Below are 16,411 nucleotides of genomic sequence, written 5' to 3'. Positions count from 1 at the left end.
CAAAAGCTGAGAGGTAGTCTCTGTAGTTGAGTTGCCAAATGAGAGGAAACAGAAGAGCTTCTATTAATAATGTCACAGTAATTGGAGGTTACCCAAAGAGAGCCCTGGTACACTCAACTTTCACATTAGCTTTGCACGAAAACCATTATAGATCTTTCTAAAGGACGAATGTGAGCAATGGTGACGTTGTTTATCAGATTTATCTAGTACCAGCCAGAGAGTTCTTCCACCTCAGGGGAACTGGACCAGCCTAAAGCACCTCACTGCACGAGAAAAACATTTGATTGGGACCAGGGAGTGATTCATGCAAAGTTCAACTGCATACCAAAACAGACCCCAATAAAGACTCCTAAAGTCACTTTTTAGGCATTTTCTCCTGTACAAAGTATATGCGAGTAGTTATCTCCTAAGGAATGTGGAGTATTGCCAAGGATGGCCCTGATAGGCTCTGGGGAAGGTGGAAGGCAGAGGTAGAATGGCAGGAGGCAGAGGCAGAGTGCAGGGAATGTGTTTAATTGAATGTCTGAGTTTCATCAATCTCATTTGAGAAAATGATCCCCAGCTCTCTCCTTTTTTTTTTTTTTTCCTGGCTGGATTGAGAGAAATTCATTATTGTTTGGTGAGTCAATATCAAATTCTAATAAAGAGACAATTTTTTAAAATCCCATTTTGCGGACTGCTCATTAAAACATCCAGATAACTCCTGGGTATATGAAAATTGTTCATTGCCATAAGTTATAATGGTATCAAAATAGATTTCCTTTGCAAAGGGAGTTCCATTAACATGATTCATATAACCACCCCAAAATGATATTTGCACAGGAATAATATGGAGGTGATATTATTAACACCTCCTCTGGCTAAGGTTTTATGGCTTCTTTAAGCATCTAGGGTAAGAAGACACCCTTCAAACTGAGAACTTGGCTCCAGGTGTGACTCTCCCCACTCCTAGCTTGCTCCCTAAGCTTCCTGGGTTTCCTACCTTGCTGTCTCTGATTTCCTCTCACATGCCCAGCCAAACTTTGTAAAACAAAATGGCTCTTGACGATTAGCTTCCCAGAAGAAAAAATGAAATGGAACCCTAGGCACACACAAGATTCCAAGGGGCTTAAGGATGGGCTTAAGCAAGGACTGTGTCTAGCCTTCCTTGCATCTCCATTACCTAGTACAGCCTTCTTGGGCATGGCAGATGCCAGCAAACTTTCTAAAATGAGTTAGAAAATAAATGTAAAAATAAGATTTACATTTCTATTTGCATTAAACCAAGAGGTAAGGGGCACCTTTAAATCAGGGTTGAATAGTTCCCTGTCAAATTCATGTCCAGTTGGAACCTGTGAATGTGACCCTATTTGGTAACAGCGGCTTTGCAGATGGAATCAAGCTGAGGTCATATTGGATAAGAAAAGACCCTAAATCCAATGACTGGTGTCCTTATGAGAAGAGGAAGATTTAGATATAGAGACACAAACATGCACAGCAAAAAGGCCATGTGAAAACAGAGGCAGAGATTGGAGCGATGCATCTATAAGCCAAGAAATATCAAGGGTTGCCGAGCAACCAGCAGAAGCCAGAAGAGGTGAACAAGGATTCTTCTTTGGAGTCTTCAGAGAAAGTGTGGCCTGCTGACACCTTGATTCTGGACTCCTAGCCTCTGGAAACATGAAAAGATAAGTTTCCATTGTTTTAAGTCATCCGATTTGTGGCACATTGTGACAGCAGCCATAGGAAATGGATACAGGTTTTGCACAGGTAGAAGGTATTTTATGACTTCCCTCAAGGTCTGCAAGCAATCTCACTAAGAGCTCAGTGAGAGAGTAGATGCAAGTATAGACCACCTTTTAAGATACTTGAGTGTGAAGGAAGGGCTAGTTTGATCCTGCCTTCATCTCTTTTCTTTCAATTATCAGAAAGAATGAAAGAGGTACAAGTCACCCAGATTCACCAAACACTTCTTTCACAGCACCTTGGCCTTCTCTCTCCCCATGTCCTTTACCTCCACACCACACCTGCCCTTCATGCTCCAAGTTCCACGTGTCCCATCTAAACTCTTGAAGCTTAATCCCCCTCTTCTGTCCTCAGTTTCCTACCCTTACAGGTCTTGTACTCCACTATCACATGTATTCATTCATTTTCAGTCAATCAATCTGGAGTCATGCCTTAGGACAATTTAGATGTGACTTGGCACTCCAGATTTGGTCCCCTCTGGAGTCATGCTGCAAGTGTGAGTAGCTAGCTGTGCTTCCGAGGGTGGTGAGCTATGCTGTCCCATATATCTTCCTGTAATCATGGAAATATTCCATATTTGTGCTGTCCAGTACAGTAGCATGTAGCTGCTAGTATGACCAAGAAACTGAATTTGTAATTATATTTAATTTCAATACATTTAAATTTTTATAGTTATATGCGGCTTGTGGCTATTGTGTGGTAGATAGCGCAGGTCTAGAAGCATTTTTTTTTTTTTTTTTGAGATGGAATCTCATTCTGTCACCCAGGCTGGAGTGCAATGGCATGGCTTTGGCTCACTATAACCTCCGCCCCCCAGGGTTCAAGTGATTCTCCTGCCTCAGCCTCCCAAATGGCTGGGATTACAGGCACCTACCACCACACCTGGCTTTTTTTTTTTTTTTTTTTTTTTTTTTTTTTTACTAGAGACAGGATTTTATCATGTTGCCCAAGCTTATCTTGCACTCCTGACCTCAGGTAATCCACCTGCCTTGGCTTCCCAAAATGCTGAGATTACAGGCATGAGCCACTGTGCCCGGCCTAGAAGCAATTTTTTGAATCAGACACAAAGAGCCTCACAGATACTAACACAGACACATACACACACACACACACACACTTCCCAAGGATGAACATTAATTCTTAGAACATAAGGAGGAAAAGAAATATTACCTAACTATCTCTTAATTGGCAAAGCCATCTCAGCCCACAATGGAGTTAATATTCGACATCAGTGTGCAGATCAGTATGAGTTTAATTCCTCTCTCTTTAGTCCCCAAACTCCTTTCAAATTGCACCCCTTTGGGCCACTGAGAATTAAAAATGAGCCTATTACTGAGCCTCCCACTCCTTAATAGCTGTTCCTTTAGTTACATAAAGACCCTGCTAATGCTGTGGAATCACCATGTACAAGGGCTTGATTAAGTAAGTTCTTAAACAAGGTGCCATTCTTTTTCCCAGTCTGGAGAGAGAATTGGAGAAGGGGAGGAGATTGTTCTTTCAGTTACTGTTATTTCATAGACAATCCCCTCAGCTGTGTTTCCAGCCTCTCCCTTTCTCCTAGCACTTCTCCCTCAGCAGCATAAAGTAGTGGGTTTGAGTCTCACCTTTGCTATTTTTCTGGGTCTGATTCCAACCTTTATTTCTTAAAAGCTTGAGACCTTGCATAGGCTCTATGTGCATGTAACTTACAATTAAAGGGTCTAAATACCTTACACAGAGAGGTATGGGTCAAATCATTCCTATGTGTGTAAGGTATACAAAGTGACTAATACTGGCCGGGCGCGGTGGCTCAAGCCTGTAATCCCAGCACTTTGGGAGGCCGAGATGGGTGGATCACGAGGTCAGGAGATCGAGACCATCCTGGCTAACAAGGTGAAACCCCGTCTCTACTAAAAATACAAAAAAAACTAGCTGGGCGAGGTGGCGGGCGCCTGTAGTCTCAGCTACTCAGGAGGCTGAGGCAGGAGAATGGCGTAAACCCGGGAGGCGGAGCTTGCGGTGAGCTGAGATCCGGCCACTGCACTCCAGTCTGGGCGACAGAGCAAGACTCCGCCTCAAAAAAAAAAAAAAAACAAAATCTTGTCCCCTGACAAAGTGACTAATACAATATCCAATTTCTTTTTCTAAGGAGGTCATCTTAACAGGAAGCGTGCAATCTCCCTATGAACAGATACTGTAAAGTTGATAGACAACTGCTGTAACATATATGCAGGAAGCAATACCCCTATGCTATCTCAATGAGGATGCTGGCTACATGGTGCCCAACACCTAGATATTTGCAACTGTCCTAATGACTGAAGTGTTCCACATTAATCCAGATATAGCCAGGGAGGGTACCCTGTTAGAAGCAGCATGGTCTGGGAAGAGTTGTGTGTGTGTGGTTTGTTCTGATCATAGTAATGAAAGCATTATGGTATGGGGTTATGTAGCTATGTGGAGTTCCTAATCCAGCACAGTCAGATATAAAGGCTTTCAGCTTCTGTCTTTACACAGCTAGGCCTCTGGTCCTGAAATAAGCACAGGGCTTGTTTCTCTGACTTGGAATCATAGCTGCCCGAGTTAACTGAGGGAGCCTTTTAAGATTTTTTTTTTTTAATCTCAGGGCGGCTGTCTGTAGAGTCCTGTTTGATCAATAATAAAACAGCTATCCAGACACTGTAGCTAAGCACAAAATGGAGCTTGATTTTCAGAGAGATGCCAGTGTGGAGGATGATTCCCAAGGGCACGGTGCTTTGTGCAGATTCAGGGCTGAGCTTCAAGCCTGGGGACACTACAGCTAGTTCCCCTGATGGGGGCACAAGTATCTGGGACAATATTAATGGCCACAGTTGCCTGGTGGGGATTTTGCCCTTCACACGTTTGCCAGATTGTAATGATAGCCCAGTCTTTTTACCTTCTGCCAATGCACAAGGCCCAAGTTGGAGCCTGGGGAACATTGATCAAGGCCCTTTCTTTCATTCAGTGGTGTCCCTTTGCCATCTCCCATTGCCACATCAACCTCCCTCACCCCCTTCTCCCAAGAGAATATTAGAGTTAAGAAAACACACACACACACACACACACACACATCAACAATTTCATTTTCAATGCATATGAAAACTAAACAAAAATGCCAGACTGCCATTTTTCCTTTTTAAAATTTCTATGAATTTAAACATTTATTGATTTGCTAAATGCTAGAATCTGCATTAGACCTGGAGATACTAAGGAATCCACAGTCTAATAGAGGGAGACAGACATGAAAACACATCTTTGCAACAAGTGTTAAGAGACATGCTGGGCAGTGGAGTGGGAAGAGTGTGGTCTTTGGGGTCAGGTGTGGATGCAAATTCCAGCACCCCAGGGCACCAGTCTCTCCTCCTGGTTCCCCTCCTCCTACCTCCCGGCCATTCCCTTTTTGTATTCTTTTCTGGTTCCTCCTCATCTTCCCCAACCTCAAGCAGAGGAGAGACCCCAGGCTATAGCCTTTTTCATCTATATTCACTCCCTGTGGGATCTCATGAATTTGATATTATCTCTATGTTGTGACTTTCATTTGTTCCTTAAGCCTTGAGAAATGTCAAGCTCTGACCTCTCCTGCAAGCCCCAGACTTATCTATCCAGCCGCCTACTTGCTGTCTCCTCTTGGAGGTCTACTAGAGATCTCACATTTAAAAGTTCCAAAACTGAATCTTGGTATAGCCTAACTAAGCCTGCTCCTCCAGGTCTTCTTATCTCAACTGATGGCAACTGCATCTTTATAGCTGTTCAGGCCAGCACCTTCAGAGTCAGCCTGGATTCCTGCCCTCTCTCCTACTCCATGTCCAATCCAGACTTTCAGCTTGTTGAAAGAAAGACTTCATACAAAATACATTTAACAGTTTCTTTGAGCAATTCATGAATTGGGGAGCACACAGAGGTTCAGAGAGCCCTGCTTTGCAAAGTAGGCAGAGTATTTATAGACAGAACATAGGAAGTCAGGTACAGAAATCACTTGATTGGTCATAGCTGGGTCTTTGTCTTATTTGGACATGGTCTGATCAGTCGGTTGCCTGTGGTTAGCTGAAGCTTGGCTGTTTGTGATGGACTGAGATCTAAGTACTTGTTACAAAAAAAAAAGATACTCTGGCCAGGCATGGTGACTCATGCCTGTAATCACAGCACTTTGGGAGGCCAAGGCAAGTGGATCACGAGGTAAAGAGACCGAGACCATCCTGGCTAACATGGTGAAACCCCATCTCTACTAAAAATACAAAATATTAGCCAGGCGTGGTGGCTGGTGCCTGTAGTCCCAGCTACTCCGGAGGCTGAGGCAGGAGAACTGTGTGAACCCAGGAGGCAGAGCTTGCAGTGAGCCAAGATTGTGCCACTGCACTCCAGCCTGGGCGACAGAGCGAGACTCCGTCTCAAAAATAAAAATTAAAAAAAAAGATACTCCTAAGTTAGGTTTCAGTGTGTTTACATACTAAGTTATGTTACAGTTTGTCACACACAACTGTAAGGTACAGAAACAGCCTCAGGCCAAATTTAATTTAACAACCTCTCCCTCCAAGATGTCACTGCTACCATTCTAGTCCAAGGTCCTAGTGTCTCTCTCCAGGATTATTGCAATAACTTTTTAACTGCTTCTAGACTTGCTTACCCACATTTTCCTCCATAAGTGATCAAACTTCTCTTTTTAACACCTAAGACAGATTGCATGTCTCCTCTGCTCCGATCCCTCCAATGGCTTCCCATTGGTCTGAAGAAATGGCTAAGAGCCCTCAGTGGCTGCAGCCTGGCCCCTGCTGCCTCTCTGATCTCATCCTCTGCACCTGTCCTGTCTCACCATGCTCCCGCCATGCTGTCCTCCTGACCTCCTCAGAGAGGCCACGTTGCTCCTGCTCCTGGAAAAGAGAAGCTTCACTTAAGTCTCCTGGCTTAAGCCACATCTTCCAAGGCAGTTTTAACCATTGTTCAGTAGATAGGTAATGCTTGGTAAAAAGAATGCTTTTTCCCCCCATTGGGCTATTTTCTTTCTGGTATATTCCCTCAGCAGGGAAACCCCGCGGGAGAAGGTATGAATGGTAGGGTTCGGGTACCAAAACCCTACCTGCAAACTCAGACATCTGACTCATGGCATGACATGACCTAGCAGGAAGATAATGGCCCAGGAAGGGTGCACACAGGGTGACGACTCAAGCTGCCCAGGAGTCCTCTGAGATAGGCAGCAAAAAAGGCAGAGGCAGAGAGAACTCGGAGGGCAACTGGAAAGCAGAAGCCATGGGGTGTGAAGTTGTGAGTGAACAGCAACCACAAGCAGGAGGGAAGTGGAGTGACTGGAGGTAACCTGAGCAGGGAGGGATGAAGAAGTTGTCAAAACGAAAGCAGAGGCAGAGCTGCAGGAATGGGGACGCTGGAGAGGCCGTGGCTTCCCAGTCCACAGGAGAACTGCCTGCAGCCTTTTCTTGGCTTCCTCACTTGCCCGTGTGTTCTGCAATACATCGTCGTCACCTGGGGCACCTTGAATGAGCCTCTGTTATTTGTCACCCACAAAAGCTTACTCCCCTTTCTTCTCTCAAACAGCTAAGGGTCTGCTGATTGGGCAAATTTGTTACATCTATCCTCATTCCTTGAAGAATTCAAGGATTCCTAAAGTTCCTTGGCTAGTCAAGAAAATAACCTTCCAGAAGCCTGTTCTCAGAAATATCTGGACATGCCTGAATGGTAGGGGTACACACTTCCTTTCAGACTGGGAACTCCCGCCAAACACCGGGAAGCATAGGGATGGCTCTGGCCTGGTAAGATGGCTCTATGCCGCCTTCCTTGCCCTGGACCAGGCCTCTCAGAAGCCATACAGCTGCCAAGCAGTGCCCCTGAGAGTCCATTAATTAGCAACAGTCAGATTCTCAGAGATCTCTGCAAACCTCACTATGGGACATTTGTTAAGCATTTGTTGCTTAAAGTTCTCTGCTAGATGCTGAGATGGGAAAGTTAGATGGGTATGCCGCTTAGTCCTCTGGGAGTTTGAAATCTTATTTTGAAGAGAAAACAAGAACATTTCCCCAGGAAAGATGAGATAACATTACTCCCCAAGGTTTAGACTTTGGAATTAGAGAGCCTCTTTGGTCTGTATTAATTTTTTTGTTAATACCATAACTGCTGCCATTTTAAGTATACTCTATATCGCCAACACTTTCCATGTGGATAACCTGCACTAAGCCACACTTTAAAGTTCTCTCTGCTATTATCGCTGCCTCTACTTAATTAATTCCTTTCTTTAATGTCTACATAATATTATCAACATATTTAGTTTTATTCCTAAATGTAGCCTGCAATCCAGTAACAGTTTGGAAAAAAAAGGAAAGAAAACACCTAATTACCTTTAAAGAGTTATTCAGTTACCTCTTCAACACTTGCAGCTCTCTTCTACCTTCATTTTTGTCACTCCCATTCCAGCACTTGCCTCTGACCCTCCCACCCCCCTACCAAAAAAAAAAAAATGGAAAGAAAGATATCAACAAGTAAAAAACAAAAGTCTTTGTCTGGCTGATGATCTAGTTGAGGGTGAGCTATGCTATCTGTTCCATGCCAGGAGGCACAGGGAAGCAGGAAGAGTGAGCAACGCTAGTGGAGTGGTGGAGGTTCTCCAGAAAGAACCTAGATGTTCAGCTACTTCGAGTTGAGTATTCACAGGGTCTTCTCTCTCTTTTTGTTGTTGTTGTTGTTGAGATGGAGTCTTGCTCTGTCATCCAGGTTGGAGTGCAGTGGCGTGATCTCAGCTCACTACAAACTCCACCTCCCAGGTTCAAGAGATTCTTCTGCCTCAGCCTCCCAAGTAGCTAGGATTACAGGTATGCACCACCATACCAGGTTAGTTTTTGTATTTTTAGTAGAGACGGGGTTTCACCATGTTGGTCAGGCTGGTCTCAAACTCCTGACCTCAGGTGATCTGCCCACTTTGGCCTCCTAAAGTGCTGGGATAATAGGTGTGAGTCACCACACCCAGCCCACAGGGTCTTCTTTTGATTTTGTTTTTTTTCAAGTACTTTTAAAATATTAATATAAAATTTCAAAATTAAAAATATTTGGCCGGGCGCGGTGGCTCAAGCCTGTAATCCCAGCAACTTTGGGAGGCCAAGACGGGTGGATCACGAGGTCAGGAGATCGAGACCATCCTGGCTAACATGGTGAAATCCCGTCTCTACTAAAAAATACAAAAAAACTAGCCGGGCGACGTGGCGGGCGCCTGTAGTCCCAGCTACTCCGGAGGCTGAGGCAGGAGAATGGCATGAACCTGGGAGGCGGAGCTTGCGGTGAGCTGAGATCCGGCCACTGCACTCCAGCCTGGGTGATAGCGAGACTCCGTCTCAAAAAAAAAAAAAAAGAAAGAAAAAAAAAAAAACAAAATTAAAAATATTTGAACAATTATCCCTATTTTGGATTTGCACGCTTCAGTCTCTACCTCCAGCTCACATATTATTCTCTGCTCTGGCTCGTTGGTTACCAGAAATAGAAGCCCACAACACTTACCCCAGGTATGTGCCTACACTCACAGACACAGAGACAGAGGCCTCGTGGAAGAGGATACTGGAAAACTGCTGGAAAGAAAAGCTGACTCTCAGAGGCCATATGGACTCTCACCCCTTTCAGTCTCTAGCATGGCCGCTGCTTTCTCATCTCTTCTTTCTTGACAGCTGCTTTTGCTTACTCAGTTTCTTCATCTTGTAACTTGTTCTTCATGAACTCTTGAATGGAACCTACATGATTTTTCTCCAGACATGCTATTAATAATAGGGAAGCACTTAATTTCAAGCTTCATATTTCAAGCTCCATAACTCTTTATTTAAAATCTTCACAAAGGAACTGATTAATGACTGCATAAGGGAGACACCTCAGTCAAATTAGCTGTAATGGGAGGATTGAGCTCATGACCGAGTCTGTGTCTTCAGCAGGGAGTCCAGAGTACAAGTCTGTCTGTAGTACGAGCTTTTCAATATTGTAATGCAATGCAATACAATGTAGTGTAATGAGATGTCATGTGATATGAAGACATGGGCATGGCACAATTTTTTGAGGACAAACCTGAAATGCTCAATCAATTCCATGTTTCAAGTACCCACTATTTACAGGGCTAGGAGCTGATAAGATTATAAAGAAGATAATAGGTGTCTGCCTTTAAGGACTTCATAATCCTCACATTAAAAAATGTTAAAGAATTAACATTTACCTGGCTAACAGTTCAACATATATTACCCACAGAGTGATGGGAATATTCAACAGAAGAAAAGTTCATATTGAGCTAGGGTAATCGGGAAGCTTACACAGAGAAAGGGGAATTTGGTTACCTTGAGGAAAGAGAAGAAGTGGGGTGAGACTGAAAGACAGCATCCCAGCTTGGCGGTAGGAGTGCAGTAGAGGTGGGGACATCTGAATTAGAACATGAACATTGAGCGAGCTGAGAAACAAAATTTGAAGAAGTGACACCCAGAAAATGAAGATCATCCATTTAAAGCTTTGGCCTGGTGCACTTATGTTGCTAAAGCAATATGTAGGTTTATCAGGTAAACCAGAAGGAAAAAGAAGGATATGTGCATTTAAATTCTGGTTGTGGAGACAGGAGAATTCTGATTCTGATAATAGGAAACGAGATCATTAAAACTAACCATAGTACTGAAAAGTTGGGCAGTATACAAAAACATCTGCTTGCAGGCATCGGAGAGTTAACAAAATAGGGTAAAATTAATGCTCCAGGATTGTAGGATGATAAAACCCTGGAGGTAAACCTCATATTTAGAGCTGCTTTTCCCTTGGAATATTTGTTAATTCCAGAGTGGATGATTTATAGGCTAAGAAATGCCTCTGGCAGTCTTGTGGGGACAATGAAAAGAGAAATAGGAGACCAGAGACCACAACACGGGGAAGTCCTGATACATCCTCTTGGGTTGAAAGTGAGAAGTGTACCAGCCATCTTAGGGACTATGACTCGACTTTGAATTACTTCAGACCCTAAAACTGAATTGAGGTGATCTCAAATTGTTAGTACCCCACCCACCCAAGCAAATAGCAGAAGCAAACATATAAATTCTCTTTGGAAGAAGATAATATCTGAAACCTCAAAGTATTCCTACAAGCAATTTATAATGTAATATCCAGCACACAATCAAAAATAACCACACATGAGGAATACCACCACATGGACAAAACTTGCAAGAATACCAAAAATAAAAACAGACCCACAAGGTCCCTAAATATTAGTTTCATCACACTTTAAAACAACTATGCTTTCTATTTTCAGTAATAAAAAATATACGATTAAACATTTTGGGAAAGAACTACAAGCTTTAAAATAAAAACTCTAGAATGAAATACTATAATAAATGAAAGTTACAATCCAACAAGGGAGTTAAACAGCAGATTTGCAAAGATGAGAAATAATTGAGAGAAAGGAGCAGGGAGAGACAAAAGAATAAAAAATGCAGATGATAGGATAAGAGAGAGAATACAATGAGAAAGTCTAATACAGATTTCACTGAAGTCTCAAAAGAAAAGAAGATGAAATATAGAATAGTTAAAAAGAAAATAGCTGAGAATTTTCCCAAGGTGATGAAAGACATCAAGTCACAGATTCAAGAATTCACATTAAACATAAATGAAAAGATAGTCACAACTTGGCATACCATATCAAACTGCTGAAAATTAAAGATCTATACACCTACCAAAAAGAAAACTCTTAAAACCAGTCAGTAAAAATATCAAGTCATCTATAATACGACTCTTCATATAGAGAATTTCTACAAATCAATTTAAAAGGCAAACAACTCAATAGAATAAAGGACAAGAAATTCAAACATACTTGACAGAAGAAGATATTCAAATGGCTTTAAACTTACAAAAAGGTGCTCAACTTCATTAATAATCAAAAAATACAAATTAAAAATCACAATGAGATACCACAATACAGTCATCAAAATGGTTATTAAAATGACAATATAAAGTACGATGAAGATGTGGCACAAAGGTAACTCTCATACCCTTCTGGGTATGAGACCTCATGATCCACCCCCGTCGGCCTCACTTTATAAACAAAGGAGTGGAGTCAAGCATATAGATGGTTTATATATGATTATATATTGCACATTTACTGGGTGTTAGAAACTATGCTAAGCACTTGACATATATTAAATCATAATAATCCTAGAGATGCTAAGTACATTTTATCTTTGCCCCTCCCCTACTGAGCCTTTTTTTTTTTTTTACAGCAAAATAAGGATAATATGAACATACCTCATGAGATAGTTATAGGAATTGAATGAATTATAGTAAAGATCTTAAAACCACGTCTGACACATAGAAAGTGCTACTTAAGTGTTAGCTATTTCACTGGAGAACAGCATTGAGACACAGTGAAATTACGTAGCTTGCACAAGACCACACAGCTCCTAAGAGAGATGCTACATGTTAAGCCTGTGTTGGACTCAGATAGCACCCTTCCTCTTCAGCAGGGTGCTGCTTCCTGGGAGTGCTCTGTGACTCCTCCCTCTGGGTGCAGGGAACAGATCTGAGCTTTCCGGAAGAGCAGTGGGATCTGTTCTCTATGTGGCCTAACACAACTTAATCATGATGGCGCCTTCATTTTTCATAATTCATTTCTCATCCCAAGCTACCATAGTAAAGGAAGTAAATGCCATTAGTGTGTAGGCAGCCAGAGGTGACAATTCAGTCCAGCCCCTTGCTCTGTGATTATATCCCCCATGGAAGGAGCTGCAAGGCCACAGCCAGCCATGAAGCCCCTCTGTAGCCCTTTCAACCCCCCATAGGCTCAGAACAGCTATGGGCATCAAGCGTTTACCAGTGGACAGTCTAATGGACCCCAGGGCTGGTTACACAGCAAATACCAAACAAAGGATTGAGTTTCTGGAAGCCAGGGAAGTAACTAATAGAATAGCAATGGCATGAGAAAGCAGGACAAGGTGGTAAACAAGGGAAACAACATCTCTCTATCTCAGTTTTCTCTTTTTATTTCTCTTTATGTTGGTTTTGTCACCTCCCACTTAAAGGATATTATGTTCTTGAAGCCAGTGATGGCCAGGCATCCATAGAAAACTTTTCTTTCTCCCACCTGCCCTGAAGCTAACCCCATTTATTAAACCAGCCAAGACCCCTAAAATAGGGTGTGGTTTTAAAAGACCTTCTATATGTATGAATTCTCATAAAAACTGTGTTGGGGACTTCTGATTTCTACTCTGGCATATAAAAAGCCTAAAAATCATCACTCCCACCTTTACAACAAGAACAGGCTGGATAATTTTTTTAAAAAATCAATGACTTCTTGGCCCCATCAGATAACTGAGGTCACAGGGAAAACTACAATTTCCAAATCTGGAGAGACAGATGTACCCAGCAAGACATGATCTGCTTACGTGCAACAGAAGTGACTGAAGCTATAATCTGGTAGGAATGATTAAATAGAAAGTTTGACAAATTGCTGGAAGCTGAGCACCAAGTAGCTTAAGAATGAGAAATTCCTGGGGACACAGTCACAGGGGAGCCCCCACATACCTCCAGGAACCCTCTGATAGCTTTGGCAGGAGGAAAGGTAGATTAATTATCATGAAATAAAACCAGAGCCTTCTCCACAACAAGGACCTGCTCTCAAAGGAAAAAGACATTACCTGAGCCATATTCCAGCTGGAGGGAAGAAATTCCTCCCACTTCACCCCACTTCAGTGTTTCTGTCCCACCTAAATGGGAAAACATGTAGTCAACAGGGGACACGGCTTCGAGAAAATAGACTGGGAATGTTGGAGGCAGAGTAGAGAGTAAGGAGCTAGAAGGAAACAAACAAACAAACAAACAAAAATCAAAGCTATAGCACCAGAGAAACACTTGCAAAGGTCACAGCCCTGAGACATAAGCGTAGTAAAAGACGGAGACTTAATCATAGGATTATAGATGGTTCCCCTCCTTCACACCTTACCACCACACCAACAGGACTTCAGTATAATAATGGCAGATTACAGCTGAAATCACTGCAAGACACAAACTCACTCTGAGAAGGAACAGCTAGGAAAGCCTAGTCAATAGGAGAAAAAAACAAGGACAACAGAGGAATCTGAAGCCTCTGGTATCTTAGCTATAGCAAACATTAAATATAGTCCAACTTCTAGTCACATTAACATAAATCTTTACTCTGAAGACCTATTTACCTCAGTTCCTATTATCCAATACATCACGGCTATCTTTCAACAAAGAATTACAGGCCATGCCAAAAGGCAAGAAAAAGCTCAGCATAAAGGAACAAAGTCACCATCAGATATGACAAACAGATGAAAAGCCCTAGGTATTATCATATTCAAATTGCAGAAAACCAAAGACAAAACCTTAAAAGAAGCCAAAGGAAGAAAAACAAGCCTTACCTATAGAAGAACAAAGGTAAGAATTACAAAGATTTTCTCATCAGAAACCATGCAAAAACAAGACAAGTGAAATATTTAAAGTGTTCAAAGAAGAAAGCCACCAACCTAGAATTGTATATCCAGTGAAATTATCCTCCAAAACCAAAGGAGAAATAAAAAACTTTCTCAGACAAAAAATGTGAGGGAATTTGTTGCCAATAGGCCTATCCTGCAAGAAATATTAAAAACAGTACGGATGAAAGATGTCAAAGAATATCTAAATAAATGGAGAGTCCATGTTCATAGATTGGAAGTCTCAATATTGTTAAGATTTCAGTTCTTCCCAATTTGATCTATAGATTCAATGTAATTCCAACCAAAATCTCAGCAAGCTATTTTGTAGATATCAACAAACTTGTCAATTATAAAGTATATATGGTGCTATGAACTGAATTGTGTTCCTTGCCCCCAAATTTATATATTGAAGTCCTAACCTCCAATGTAACTATTTGCAGACAGGTCCTTCATGGAATTAATAAGGTTAAAGGAGGTGATAAACTTAAGGCTCTAATCTGATAGGATTCGCGTCCTTATAAGAAGAGACACCAAAGAGCTTGCTCTCCCTGCCATGTGAGGATACAACGAGGATGAGACGAGTTGCAAGCCAGAAAGCAAGTCCTCACCAGAAGCCAACTATGCTAGTACCCTGATTTCAGACTTCCAGCCTCCAGAACTGTGAGAAAATAAATTTCTGTTGTTTAAACCACCCAGTCTATGCTATTTTATTACGGCAGCCAGAGCAGGCTAATACATGCTGAAAGGCAAAAAACTAGAATAACTAACACAATCCTGATGAAGGACAAAGGTGGAGGATTCACATTCCCTGATTTTAAAACTTAACGTAAAGCTACAATAATCAATACAGCACACAGTGAAAGAACAGACACAAGATCAATGGAACAGAAGAGAGTCCAGGGATGACTCACACAAATATAGTTAACTGATTTTCAATGGAGAAGGGATAGTCTGTTCAACATACGCAAAATATGAATCCAGACGTTTTTACGTCTTACTCAAAAACCAACTCAAAATGAATCACTGGCCTAAATATAAAATGCAAATACAAAACTAAAACTTCTAGAATAAAAAAAAGGAGAAAATCTATGTAACATTGGGTTTAATTATGAGTTTTTAGAAACATCAAAAGAACAATGAAAGAAAAAAATGTTTAGGTTTGACTTTATTAAAATTAAAAATCTTCTGCTTTATGAAAGACACTGTTAGGAGAAAGAAAACAAACGACAGACTTGGAGAAAATATTTGTAAAACATATCTGATAAATGATTTGTATTGAAAATATACAAAGAACTCTTCAAACTCAGTAAGAAAACAAACTACCAATTAAAAATAAAGTAAAATCCAATGACCAAAGCTGGAACGATTTGAGCAAGAAAATACTGTAGTATTGGATTATAACCTACAGCATAAAATAAATATCCATGAGTCCATGGTGATATAAGTAAATGGAGGATAAGAAGAATTCCAAGTAGTTTATGTAAACATTCCACCCTCAAGAAAGCAGAGCATAACTCCTTCATCTTTAAGTGTGGGCTCCATACAATGACTTCCTTTCAAAGAGTACAGTTTGGAAAGAGAATGAGGGCTTGAAGTAACCCCTTCTATAAAAGTAACCTAACAAACATTATCTCACACAGGCAATCAAGATCAACATCAACAGCGATAAGTCATGTTGACAGTATGCACCCTTGATATGATGGGATGAAAATGGTGTTTTACCTTTGAGGTCTTCCTCCTAAAAACCCATATCCCCAATCTAATCACAAGACAAACATCAGACAAACCCCAGTTGGGGGACAACCTACAAAATACCTGGCCCTTACTCCTCAAAACTGTCAAGGTCACTGAAAACAAGGAAAATCTGAGAAACTGGCACAGCCAAGAAGAGCCTACGGAGAAACATGTGATCAGAAATACGAGAACAGAAAAAGGACTTTAGGTTAAAACTTTAAAAAAATCTCAATCAAGTATGGGTTTTGGTTAAAAATAACATATCAGTATTGGTTCATTAATTGTGACAAACATACCATATAAGGATATTAATAGAAATGGTGGGGCTCTATGGGAACTCTGTGCTATCTCCGCAACTTTTCTGTGTATCTGAATCTAATGTAAGCCATGTCTGTTGAACTCTAGCTTCCATGGTTTTCTTTTTCCTTGGGGTACCATGAGGACAAAAGGAGCCAGCACGGCTCCTTTTTCTTTTGTAAACAGTTTTCTAATGTAACCGTAAGTAGGGATCAGGATTCAAA

Source organism: Piliocolobus tephrosceles, chromosome 13 (genome assembly GCF_002776525.5).
Source record: "Piliocolobus tephrosceles isolate RC106 chromosome 13, ASM277652v3, whole genome shotgun sequence".
Taxonomy (NCBI): Eukaryota; Metazoa; Chordata; class Mammalia; order Primates; family Cercopithecidae; genus Piliocolobus; species Piliocolobus tephrosceles.
The sequence above is the reverse complement of the archived record's forward strand: the minus strand, read 5'-3'. Positions refer to the sequence as shown.